We start from the raw sequence: 13,034 nt of genomic DNA on the forward strand, positions 1-13,034 counted from the left end.
AATGGTGTGAGACGGAGCTGCACAATAGAGACAGAGAAACTCGGAGAGACGTCTTCGGCGCTCAGCAGGAGTTAAACGGGAACGGCCAAGTTGCATGGGCTCATCTTTAGATGGTGACAGTTGACGAGGAGGAGGAGCAGAAGATTTTGGAGCAGATGATCTTCCACGCTCAGTTGCTCTCTCTCTGAAACGTAAATCAACTTTCGTGCAGAGTGAGATTAGCTCATCTAACTTAGAAGGTAAGTCTCTGGTAGCTAACTCATCTTTAATACGCTCAGATAAGCCATGCCAGAATGCAGCATACAGGGCCTCGTCGTTCCATGCCAGTTCGGATGCCAGGATCTGGAACTGTATCAGATATTGTCCTACAGTACGTGACCCCTGGCGTAAACGGAGAATCTCGGATGAAGCTGAGGTTACCCGGCCTGGCTCGTCGAAGATGCGCCTGAATGTTGACACGAAGGCAGTGTAGGAAGATAGCAGGGTGTCGGACCTCTCCCATAACGGTGATGCCCAATCAAGGGCTGAGCCACTGAGAAGAGAAATAATGTAGGCAATTTTTGTACGGTCACTGGGAAAATTGCCAGGTTGTAGCTCAAACTGAATCTCACACTGGTTGAGAAATCCCCTGCAGAATCTTGGAGATCCGTCAAATTTTGCTGGCGTTGGAAGATGAAGACGTGGAGCAGAAATGGGTAAGGTGGGTGGGGTTATAGCTGGAGTCACTGTGGTTGACGCACCAGACGCGCCTGATCCACGGAGAGTTGTCTGAATCCCATCCAGCCGAGTAGAGAGATCCTGGAGACAGCGGATGATGTGGCCCTGTGCAGCCTCCTGATGTTCTAGTCGGGCTGCCAGTTCTTGCATCGGCCTGGCCGCTTGATCCTGGTCTCCGGCTGGATTCATTAGGTCAGTGCTTACTGTCACAACTGAGGGCCTGAGCTGACGGGAGGCAGCCTCAGTTGTAGGGGCTGAGATGTACCGGAACCTGGGAGGTTGTATCAGACCCCTGGACATGTAAGTAACATGAATAATAACTGCCCGAAGGCGTGACCACGACAACTTGGATAAAAGTCAATGATGTTTATTATGACAACTCCGCAACACAGCAGCAGTAAAAGAAAACGTAAAAGTCAGCAAAGAATAAATACAGTTCCTGGGTACTACAGGATGGCAGGAGCCACAGGGCACTGGTAGTGTGAGATAGTTCTTATGATCTTCTATATGGAAAGTCCTTACCAGGCCCGACTGTAGTAATGGAGATAACCCAGGATTGTGCCAGCTGGTGTTCCAGGAAAAGCTGGGTTGCTGAAGATAAAACAGCTGCTGTGGATACTGGCTGGAACCAGACTGTTGTTAGCACGGAGTGGATACTGGCTGGAACCAGTTAAATAATAAATGAACTTGGGAGCGATGAAATATGAACTGAAATGTAGAACTTGAGAGCGGAGAAATAATAATACCGGTGGAGAGTGGTAAAGTGTAGAAAGGACACCGGCCCTTTAAGGGAAGCTGTACTCTGCTGGAAGCTGAGCTGGAAGCAGGTAATGTTGTAGCTGGAAACAGATGAATCCACAATGGATTGGAGAGTCAGGCTACACCGCAGGTGGAATGCTGGTGCGGGTCTCTATGGTGGAAGTCTTGAGACAGGAGCTGGAACCTGGAAGACAATCACAGGAGAGAGACAAACAGGAACTAGGTTTGACAACCAAAGCACTGACGCCTTCCTTGCTCAGGCACAGTGTATTTATACCTGCAGCAAGGAAGGGATTGGCTAGGCAATTATGCAGATTATCAATACTGAGAACAGATTGGTGGAAATGATCAGCTGACAGAATCCAAGATGGCTGCGCCCATGCAGACACTTGGAGGGAAGTTTGGTTTGTAATCCATGTGGTAATGAAAACAGTAATGGCGGCGCCGGCCACCGGAGACAGGAGGCGCCAGGCTGACAGATGCACATCCAACCACGCGGACACAGCGGAGGCCGCGGCTGACGTAATCGCCACTCAGACACTCTGCATGCAGAAGTTCAGGGACGGCGGCGGAGGCCGCGGGAGACGCCATGCCAGGTGTAATATGGCGTTTACTGTGACAGCGTCCCAGAGTGACAGGAGAGGATACAGGAATGTACACATCAGGATAACAGATGGGATCCGGTCCTGGAGCGCTGAGCCAGCCTTAGGAGGCATCTGATGGGTAAGAAATGGCGTCCAGATACCCGGATCGTGACAACATGAAATCAATACATGCAAAGACTCACTCTGGACTGTCTAAATTCCCCCAAAAATGGGATCCATACCTCTCTATGATGATGATGAAACTCAAATATCCCAAATGTTCAAACACTCCACATGTTCTCCACGCTATGGCATTGCATTGGGTTCCTAACTTATGTTGCCATCTAATATTATTCATGTCAATTTTAAAGATTATTAAGTGCAGTATAATGTTGTCATAACACACCGTTGGTTCAATTAAAACATCATGCCCCCCACCCCTTCCTTGCTCCTTTCTCCTTCCACTTTTCCCAACTTCTTCTGTATTTCTCTATTTTTCCTACAATTTGCTTAATTTATTATAAGATAGAAGATATAATGGTGAGATTAAAAGTTTATCGATGTATTAGAGTGAAACCTAACTTTGTTCACACCAAGACCGACATTAGCCTCCACTCTGTTTCCATCTGCCCTCCAATTGGCATCTTTATATACCAATATTCAGTTTTGACTATACATATATCACCATATATATGCTGATACTACTGTGGAAAGTCTGTGATTAATTAATAACATCATGCTCTTATATTGTCTGCACTCTCACCACTCTCTCTGTTGTCATTTATCTTATTTAAAAATGTCAATAAAACAGTTTTGATAAAAACTGAAGATGTGTACCCTTAACAAAATTAGTTTTGTGCAGTTGAGCCAAATATATAAATATAAATAAATAAATATGACCTGTCCACATTTTTTGCAAAAGAGGCAGAGTTGATGGATATAATCTACAGATTTTTTTCTAGACAGTGCAAACTCAACAATACTTACCAAGCATGTTTTTAGATGATTTTAGATTTTGTAATTTCAAATAGTTAATTTGATTCCAGGTTAAACAGGAGAGCTTAACAGCAACCATATCACCTGCATCAGATGTGCCCTGGGCTCTATACATCACGCTGCTATCTGTGATTGCTACTGCTGACCATCGAGTCATACCCTCAGCGGCATTATATCCACCATACCCACCCCCTCTCCAATAGTGTGACTCCCGACCCGGGGCGGTGACATCCTCACCACCCCGAAAAAGAAGGGAGGAAGCGGAACGCCCACACGATATGAGCGGGTGAGACACCAGCACCAGCGGCTTACAAGTGAGGCGGAATGCACACCACAAACAGGGTGGTGAACGTTCTGTACAGATGAATTCTAACATCACCCTTGTGTGGGTAAGACTGACATGGTCACATTAACAGTGTCAAATACAGCCGGGACGCCAGCTTCTTTTCATATTCATGGAAGCAGGAAGTTTTTATTTTTATCAGCCCATGGACACTATGTTCTTATATTTACGATCAATTGCTACAGTAATAACAAATCAGTACTGAATGTGAAGTGGTTTTAACATTGTTTCCACTTATTTTAATTCACCAGCATTCTCAGCAGCATACTAATTTTATGCTTATACTGTGATACATATTTTACTAAGTTAGAGACATGTCATGTTTATGTGTATTTTAATAAATTAATTGTATGTTTGTTTAAAGCAGAGGTCTCCTAGTATTTGAGAATGTGCAGCTACCTACATCTTTAGTGCTAAAGTTATACCTATATCCCAAGCACAGTGCTTTATTTTGTATTTTTGTATCTTATTTAAAAATGTCAATAAAACAGTTTTGAAAAAAACTGAAGATGTGTACCCTTAACAAAATTAGTTTTGTGCAGTTTAGCCAAATATATACTGTAAATATGACCTGTCCATGTTTTTTGCAAAATAGGTAGAGTTGGTGGATATAATCTACAGATTTCTTGCTAGATAGTGCAAACTCAACAATACTTACCAAGCATTTTTTTTAGATGATTTTAGATTTTATTATTTCAAATAGTTGATTTGATTCCAGGCTAAACAGGAGAACTTGTTAGCTTACTTTTGCATTGAAAATTGAGCCAAATTACACATTAGAGTAATAATACACTGCATGTGGCAGGCAAGGCCATTTTTGTGTCTGACAGTTGGTAGATCAGATAAAGGGATACCGGGAAAGCTGGAACAAAAGTTGGATTTCTGGCCAACTGTTCCCAGGTCTCCCTGTATCTGTCCCACATTATAATCAGGAATCTTGTCTTGTTGGGAGGGAGTGGTGAGGTGGAATGCTACCACCCGCCACATGTGCATTCTCGCTGAGACTTGACATTTGCCACTGGGGTCTGGCAGCTTACTGTTCTTGCGCTTGGCCAGGTGGATGGATAGTCATAGAAGTTGAGATCAGTACAGTAGCAATACATCCAGTTTTGACATGTGTCTATGCTCATACAGGGGCTAATTCTGAGTTGGAAACAAAGTAAAAAATGAGCAATTAACTCTGCATCTTGGCAAAACCACGTTGCACTGCAGATGGAGGAGGTTAAAAATCTGCAGAGAGATTTATATTGAGAGAGCTGTGTGTAAACTCAAATCTAAATTGCAGTGTAAAAATACTGCAACGCTGTCCAGCATTTGTGGCATAATTGCAAGCTGTCCTGCAAGGTTCGAGAGAGTCCTACATTTTTTGGGGGGAAGGGAGTACTCTCCTGACGTCCCAACCACGTTGTCCAGACTTCACCAAGTCATAAAACTTAATTTTAATTTGTTCTGCTAGAATTCCATCACATATTATTAACACATTGATTAAACCAGCAAAATAAAAATAAAGATAAAGTAGGAAAATATTTTAAAAAACTGTGCCCTGTCTCTTTTTCCTTTTATATCACTTTTGCCTTATGTGGGTACGCTAGAATAGTAATACATGTTAGAATGGTCATTTTATATCTTTATTTACACTGAAAGAATAATCATCCTCTAAAGTAAATAAAAAAAAATGTTTAATATTATCCATGTTGGTCTGGCATATTAGGTGCTTGTTGTATATCCTATGAGTCCCAGGGTAATTATGATTTGGTATGAATAATTTGGGGATTACAGTTCTTACTGTATATACTCTCTAGTATTTATGTTTTTGTTGAAAAAAAAAATAATATAGGGTATTGTAGCAGGGGGGAATTCTCCCATATTTAAGAACAAGTTAACCCAGCCTTTCTTCAATTAAGCGAAGGTATGGTTTATAAACCTAACTGCATGAGTCAGTAAGATTGAGCGATAACAGAGTGTGCCCCCCTCTGTGTAGTGAACATTGCAGACCCTGACCTACCTTATAGTTGTACTCCTGTATCTGCTGTTTTATTTAAAAGCTATACTGCTATATTCCATAGTTGGTCCTGTGTAATAAGACATTGCATTGACTGCACCTTTTTGCTGGAAAATAAGATTATTTGTTTTAAAGTATTTCAGTCTCAAGTGGTCACATGAAACCTACCTGCTACAGTTTTGTGTCAGAGGTGGCATAAAATTAGTCCTGTTCGAATGCAACTAAACAGACTGCCATATAAGCTGTGATGCAAAAGGCCTGCTGCTAATGGGGGAGTCCCAAGCTGCATGTGTAGCCTTCTCTTCAGAGGATGTAAAGGTTTATGACCAAGTGAAAGCTGCTATCGTGGAACACTTTGCCCTTTATTCAGAGGCTTACTGATGGAGGTTCAGGACTGTACCCTATGATCCTGATGTTAGCCGCAAAATTAGCCAACCTCACAGTTTAGTGGCTGTGACCAAATCAAAGTACAGATGTCTCATACACTATCTATTGCAGCAGTCACACCAAACATCCTGTCTCGGTATGCCAAGTCCTGTGTGACTCAGCTTGAGCAAACAACTTTTTAGCAACTTTCACAAGACTGCATTTCTTAATTCGATATGTGACACTTGTTCTGTATATCTGGGTGTGCCTGAGTCTGAGTTTGCATACTGTGATAAAAGCAGATTGTGTTTGAGTGCAGGTATATATGTTCAAGAAAAGGTCTGTTTCTGCAAAGCAGACTTAATTAGAGAAAGCTAATTAGTGTTAACACTTGCATGGGTGTAAAAGACGCCTGTCAGGCTGGACAGGAAGTTGCTCATTGCCTGTGGAGCAAGCTGTTGTCTTCCAGAGATGCACCATTACTGCCTGAAGTGAGTGCTGTGTTGAACTGCTATTTGGTGAGTAGAACAGTAGGTCCTTCTCACACTTAGAGAGGAAAACCACACTTAGAGAGGAAAACCATAGTTAGTGCTCAGATGGGCTAGGATTTACACGTATGTTTTGTTTACATTTTACTGCAAATAAAAATAGCTGAAGCTATTTGCATCAAACACCATGGACTGGTGTGTCATTATTTGGGCTGCTGTAAGAAAGTGCATCCTTACTCCAATTCGCTCACATGTGGGGGAGAATGCTTGCATGCACTAAAATTGGAGTCACAAGAAAAAAAGTTTAAAATGTAGAGGCCCAATTTTGTTTTGTTTTTTTGCTGCAAATACTGTGGTTCTGAGATCTTCATGGTGGTGTCATCTGATCACTAGGAAAGCCATATTCTGTTTCACTCCTACATCAACTAGAAAATATTGTTAAGGCCTTGCTGCAGGCTACGACGGTGCAGCAGGAAGCCATTACAGTGCAACTATTGGCCATTGAGGAGATCTGCAGATAGCAGCTCCAGGACTGTGTGGCCTTAAAATAGGTGATAGTACAGCTAGTATCCCAGTCTGAAGATGTTTCTACAGACATTAATACCTGCTTTATATGGGCTAGTTGCTTCCTACAGAAGATGACCCAAAATGATGTGGAAGCCTTTTTGACGTCATTCGAAAGAACTACCGAAAGAGAGAGTTGGCCTAAAGTTCAATGGGCCGGAAATTTAACACTGTCAGTAAAGCCACAAAAAGCTTATAATGACCTAATATTAATGATGCTCTGGACTATGGTAAGTTAAAAGCAGAAATTTTGTCTCGTTTGGGTGTTACAATGTTGGTGCGAGCACGATGAGTGCATTGCTGGGAATACAAAGTGGATAAACCTCCCTGCTCTCAAATGCATGACTTCATTCACCTCACCAAGAAGTGGCTAGAACCAGAGACTCTAAAAGGGCCATAGATCATTGAAGGGGTTGATATGTACAGATATCTGTAGTCACTGTCAACTGTTCTATACAGGTGGGTGAGCAAAGTAGACCCTAGAACAGCAGTCCAATTTGTGGATATGGTGGAGAGGTATGTGTCGACCAATGTACTATTGAGATTACCCCAACATACCCAAGTCCTGCAACAGTAATCTCCAGTGACTTCTGGTAAGACTGTTCAAGGGTACAATGGTGCTGAATGGTGAAATAAACTTAAGACTGTGGGCTTGGAACCTGGAGACTGGCCCTCTGTGCCAGGAAGATTCCAGTCATGTAAATGACTTGATAACATTATTATCAGATGTTTTCATTGTGGTGGCTTGGACCATATTGCTAATAGTTGTCCACTTACCTCTGAGCCCATGCAATGTGATTATACTTATGTAAACTGCAGAATGGCATTCTTTGCTAAGCTAGCCTGTACAGAAGAATGACAGGCTGAGCCAAATAAACAATTATGTGTAATCTCTGTCAAATAAAAACAAGCAGAAGCTTTTGGGGTAACATGCATACATGGGGATACTCAGTATTATGGTATACGGAAGTGAACATGAGGTCCAACTGTAGTCAGCTCAATTAATGATTTAAAGTATGATGCAGTATTGCAGACTGATTTTTCCCACTTCTGGATACAATGACAGTGGAAGTATTTCCTGAGTTTGAAGTATTCACTTTTAAAAGCCTGGTTGGGGAGTCTGAGAATAATGAGCCCAACAGTGGGGAGCAAATGAATGTACCTCCTTCTAAAGCAGGAAATGTTGAACCAGTTTATTGTACAGTATGCCTGATCTTGGAGTCAGTAAGAAGATCTTTGCCCCAGAGCAGTTAAAAGACCCTGCTCTGGTGAGGGTTAGAAAGAATGTAACAGTGATTGATGGAAAGCCAGCAGAGCTGAATAGTAGGCTGGCCTACCCCTGCATAGCATTGCATTAGGATTTATTGTACCATGTGTCCAATAGGTGGCAAGATATTGTGGAACAATTGATAGTACTGAAGATGTATAGGAGAACTGTGTTAGACTTGGCTCATAGTCAAGTAATTGCTGGACATCTAGGGAAAGACAAAACTGTTGAGAACATCTTACCAAAGTTTTTCTGGACAGGGGTACATAACGCTGTAAAGTAATATTGTGCCTCCTGCCCTGAGTGACTCTGTCAGCAAGCCTCTGTAAGCTCTGTCAGTAGCCATAGTACATTTGGTTACTGAAGTGACAATAGCCAAAACCCTCTAAAGTAGTAAATAGCAAGGGGTTATAGCATTTCACATAAAAAATAGAAATTCGTTGTCTGAGGTACCAGGTAAGACATCACTTATTAAACATGATAATCCCTGCACCAGGTGTTAGGGTTAACCTGAAGCCATATAGAATACCAAAAGCTCAACGGGAGGCAGTATATAAAGAAATGTAAATGTTGGAGCTAGATATAATTGATCAATCGCATAGTGAGTGGTCAAGTCCCATTGTGGTTATTCCGAAACCTGATGGGAGCTTGCACTTCAGCAATATTTCCATAAATTGAATAGTGTGTCTAAATTTGATGTTTACCCAATGCCTTGGGTGGATGAGCTTATTGAAAGGCTTGGAACAGCATGATACTTAATCACTTTAGACTTAACCAAGGAGTACTGGCAAGTGCCATTGACCAATCATGCAAATGAATGGAGAATGAACCTATAGAGAAACGTTTTTGGGGGGCTGCAGAGATAGGCCCCAGGTTGGTGATGGCTTTGCCTTTGGCTCCTCTGGCTGATCCTCCATGCTGGCTCTTCCAACCTTTGGAGCATCTGGAGGTGAGGCAGTGCCTCCGCTGCAAGTCCACGGCTGCCTTCTGCGAGGATGCGCATCAGCGAGGAGCCTGCAGCTGTCCTCCCGGAGACCCTGCGGTGACCCCGGGGTGGGTGCCCATGCGGGCAGTGCCAATACTGTCCCTGGCAAGGGATGAGGTGGCTTACGGCTTGGCGGTGTCCTGGCTGCGACCTCTGAAGGCAGAGGAGTGAATAGCGGCCATGGTGATCTGGCTGCAGGAGGTCCCGGCGGCCATGGATAACTGGCTGCAGGAGGTCCTGGCAGTAGCCCCTTTGATATGGAAAGAGGCGAGGGAGGTATGGAGACACCATTTTCGGGAGGCTGCTGCGATGGGCCCCAGACTGGAGATGGTTTTGCCTTTAGCACCTCTGGCTTATCCCCCATGCTGGCTCTTCAAACATTTCCAGCCTATCGCCGAGCAGAAGGGCGGCTGGGTGCCCATAAGAAGTGCAGGAGGGGCTGCCGTACTGGTGTCCTATCTAAGTGGAGATGAAGAAGCCATTGGTCTGCACATCCATCAATCCTGCTCTCCAATGCTCAATCTCTTGCAAATAAGATGGATGAGCTGTCCTTGCTTATAAGCGATGCAAGGTCAGGTATTGCTGGGTTGTCTATCCTTTCATTTACTGAGTCATGGCTGGATGATTTAATTACTGATTCTTCAGTACCGCTGCCGGGCTTTAGCCTCTAAAGGGCTGATCATGACAAGGAGCTCACTGGTAAAACCAAAGGTGGAGACATTTGCTTCTACATTAATGAAGGATGGTGTATCAATTAGAGATGAGCGGGTTCGGTTTTACTCGGTTTTACTCGGTTCTCAAAACAGCATCTAATTGGCTCACGGATGTCACGTGTTTTGGATAGCCAATAAGGGTCGGTTTTGAGAACCGAGTAAAACCGAGTAAAACCGAATCCGCTCATCTCTAGTATCAATGTCACATTCCTAAGTAAATTATGCATCCCGCAACTGGAGATGCTTATTATCAACTGTAAACGGTTTTATTCCCAACGGGAATTTGCCTCAATAGTCTTGGTGGGGTGTATATTCCCCCCAAAGCAAGTTCAAATGAAGCCTTACACCAACTGACCGTTAAGATAATGGACGTAGAACTTAAATATCCAAACTCACCGCTTATAGTGATGGGTGACTTCAATAGCACAAATCTGAGCCAGGAGCAACTGAAGTACAAGCACCAAGTCAAATGCCCAACGAGGGAAGGGTTCACCCTGGATCACTGCTACACTACCATCAAGACTGCTTACCAGTCTATCCTTCGCACAGCCCTATCCCTCTCCGACCACTGCCTAGTTCACCTCCTTCCAACTTACATCCAGAAGTTGAGGTGGGTAAAGCCTGTGGCCAAGTCTGTTAAAAGCTGGACAAGTGAAGCAAAGTTGAAGCTTCAGGCCTGTTTTGACTGTACTTTTAAACCTCTGCTACTGATCTAGACAATCTGGCTGATGTAGTGACATCCTACTTGAGCTTTTGTGAGGACATGTGTGTGTCAACCAAAATATTCCGCACCATTAACATCAATAAGCCATGGTTCAGCACTCAGCTGAGAAGGCTCCGTCGGGCCAAAGAGCAGGCCTATAATGGCGGGGACAAGACTCGGTATAAATTGGCCAGAAACACTCTGACTCGCAAAATTAGGCTGGCAAAAAATCAGTTCTCCAATAAGCTGACAAACAACCTTTCAGCCAACAATCCTGCGTCTGTATGGAGAAGCATGCAAGTCATGACTAGTTACAAGAAACCTACTACTCTGACTGTCATGCACCAAGAACTGGTTGACAAGCTGAATAACTTTTATTGCAGATTTGAGAAGGAAGCCTCCAGTTTTAGTCATTCCCCTGATCTGGGTGAGGATGCTCCTTCTCAGGTACTGCAGGTGGGCCTAGGAGAGGTGGAAAATATGTTTAAAAGGGTTAAACATAGCAAAGCCACAGGTCCGGATGGCGTGTCACCATCTGCTCTAAAGATATGTGCTGTTCAGCTTGCTCCCATCTTTATTATGATTTTCAACATCTCACTGGAGGCGTGTAACGTCCCCTCCTGCTTCAAATGCTTAAAATTTGTCCAGGTTGCCAAGAACTCAACCTCAAGGGATCTGAAAAACTACAGGCAAACTGCATTAACATCTGTGGCCATGAAAGCGTTTGAGCGGTTGGTGCTGAACCACCTGAAAGAAGCGACTGACACTTATCTGGATCCCTTGCAGTTTGCCTATTGCATGAACAGAAGTGTTGAGGATGCAGTCAATCTGGGGCTGCACTACATTCTGCAGCACCTGGTCTGTCCTGGCACTTATGCGAGGGTCTTATTTGTTGACTTTAGCTCGGCATTTAATACAATCGTTCCTAGTATCTTGCAGCTCAAACTTCTTTCCTTGGTGGTTCCCAAATTAACATGCTCCTGGATTGTAGATTTCCTAATGGTGAGGACACAGGTGGTGAAAGTAGGGAAGTTTTCATCTGGAGTGCACTTGATTAGTACAGGGGCCCCCCAAGGATGTGTCCTTTCCCCCTTACTCTTTTCCCTATATACCAATGACTGTATCTCGGCTGAGCAATCTGTAAAAATCCTAAAATTTTCTGATGACACCACCATCATATAATTAAGAATGGAGACGAGACTGCTTACAGATGTGAGGTGGACCAGCTAACACAGTGGTGCAGCAAGAACAACCATAACCTAAATACCCTCAAAATGGTTGAGTTGGTGGTGGACTTCAGAAGGTAACCTGCTGCCATGCGCCCACTTGTGATTGCTGACAGTGTGGTGTCATGGGTTGACTCTTTTAAATATCTAGGGTCTATAATTTCCCATGACCTTAAGTGGGGGCTAAATGTAGGCTTCATCGTTAAGAAGGCACAACAGCGGTTGTTCTTTCTGAGGCAACTCAGGAAATTTAATATCTCACAGAAGCTGCTGATCATCTTCTATACAGCCATCATGGAGTCCGTTCTATGCTCCTCAATTACTATCTGGTATGGAGCTGCCAATGAGTGTGATAGACAGAGGTTACAGAGGGTAATGAGGACTGCATAAAAGATGGAGTTAAGAAACGTGCAGGGAAAATCGTGGCAGACAAGCTGCACCCTGGCAATGACCTGTTTGAAATGCTTCCATCAGGCAGGCGTTACAGGTCCATACATGCCAAGTTGACCAGACCAAAAAAAGTTTCTTTCCGCTAGCTGCTCATTTACTAAATTATGTCTAACATGTCTGGCGCAATGAACTGAGATGCAACTGTATACAGTGCTCTTGTAGTAATGTATATCATGTGTGCATGTATACTATTTTATGTATTATGTGATGTATTTCACTTCTTTGTTGTTATTTGCATTGTACACCGCAAACAATTCCTAGTATACGTGAGTATACCTGGCCAATAAAGTCGATTCTGATTCTGAATAGACAGCTTTTTCTGCATCAAAGGGGATGTTCAAATACAAAATGTTGCCATTTGGGTTACATGGGGCATCTGCCACCTTTAAAAGGATTATGGATAGAATTTGAAGGCCCTTTAGACATATGCTGCTGCTTTCCTTGATTATGTAGTCATATATAGTCCTGATTGGCAGTCTCACTTGCCCAGGGTTCAAGCAGTGTTGGATTTCATCAGTGATTCGAGTTTAATGGCTAACCCTTAAAATAGTGTTGTCTGGAAATAGAAGAAGTAAAGTATCTGGGATATGCCAGAGGCTGCACTTAGATAAAACCCCAATTCAATAAATGGAAGCAATACAGAAGTGGCCCTGATCTTTGAATAAGAAGCAGGTGAGAGCCTTCTTGGGATTAACTGGGTATTACAGAAGATTTATACCCAATTTTACAACCATTGCTATCACTTTAATTGACTGTACTAAGGGTAAACAGTATGATTAAGTGTAATATGGACACAGAAAAAGCTCTGGGGGCATTAAAGGTAGCAATGTGCACCAAGCCAGTGTTGATGACACCTGACTTTAAAAGTGAG

This window comes from Pseudophryne corroboree, chromosome 6 (assembly GCF_028390025.1).
Source record: "Pseudophryne corroboree isolate aPseCor3 chromosome 6, aPseCor3.hap2, whole genome shotgun sequence".
In the NCBI taxonomy this organism is placed as follows: domain Eukaryota; kingdom Metazoa; phylum Chordata; class Amphibia; order Anura; family Myobatrachidae; genus Pseudophryne; species Pseudophryne corroboree.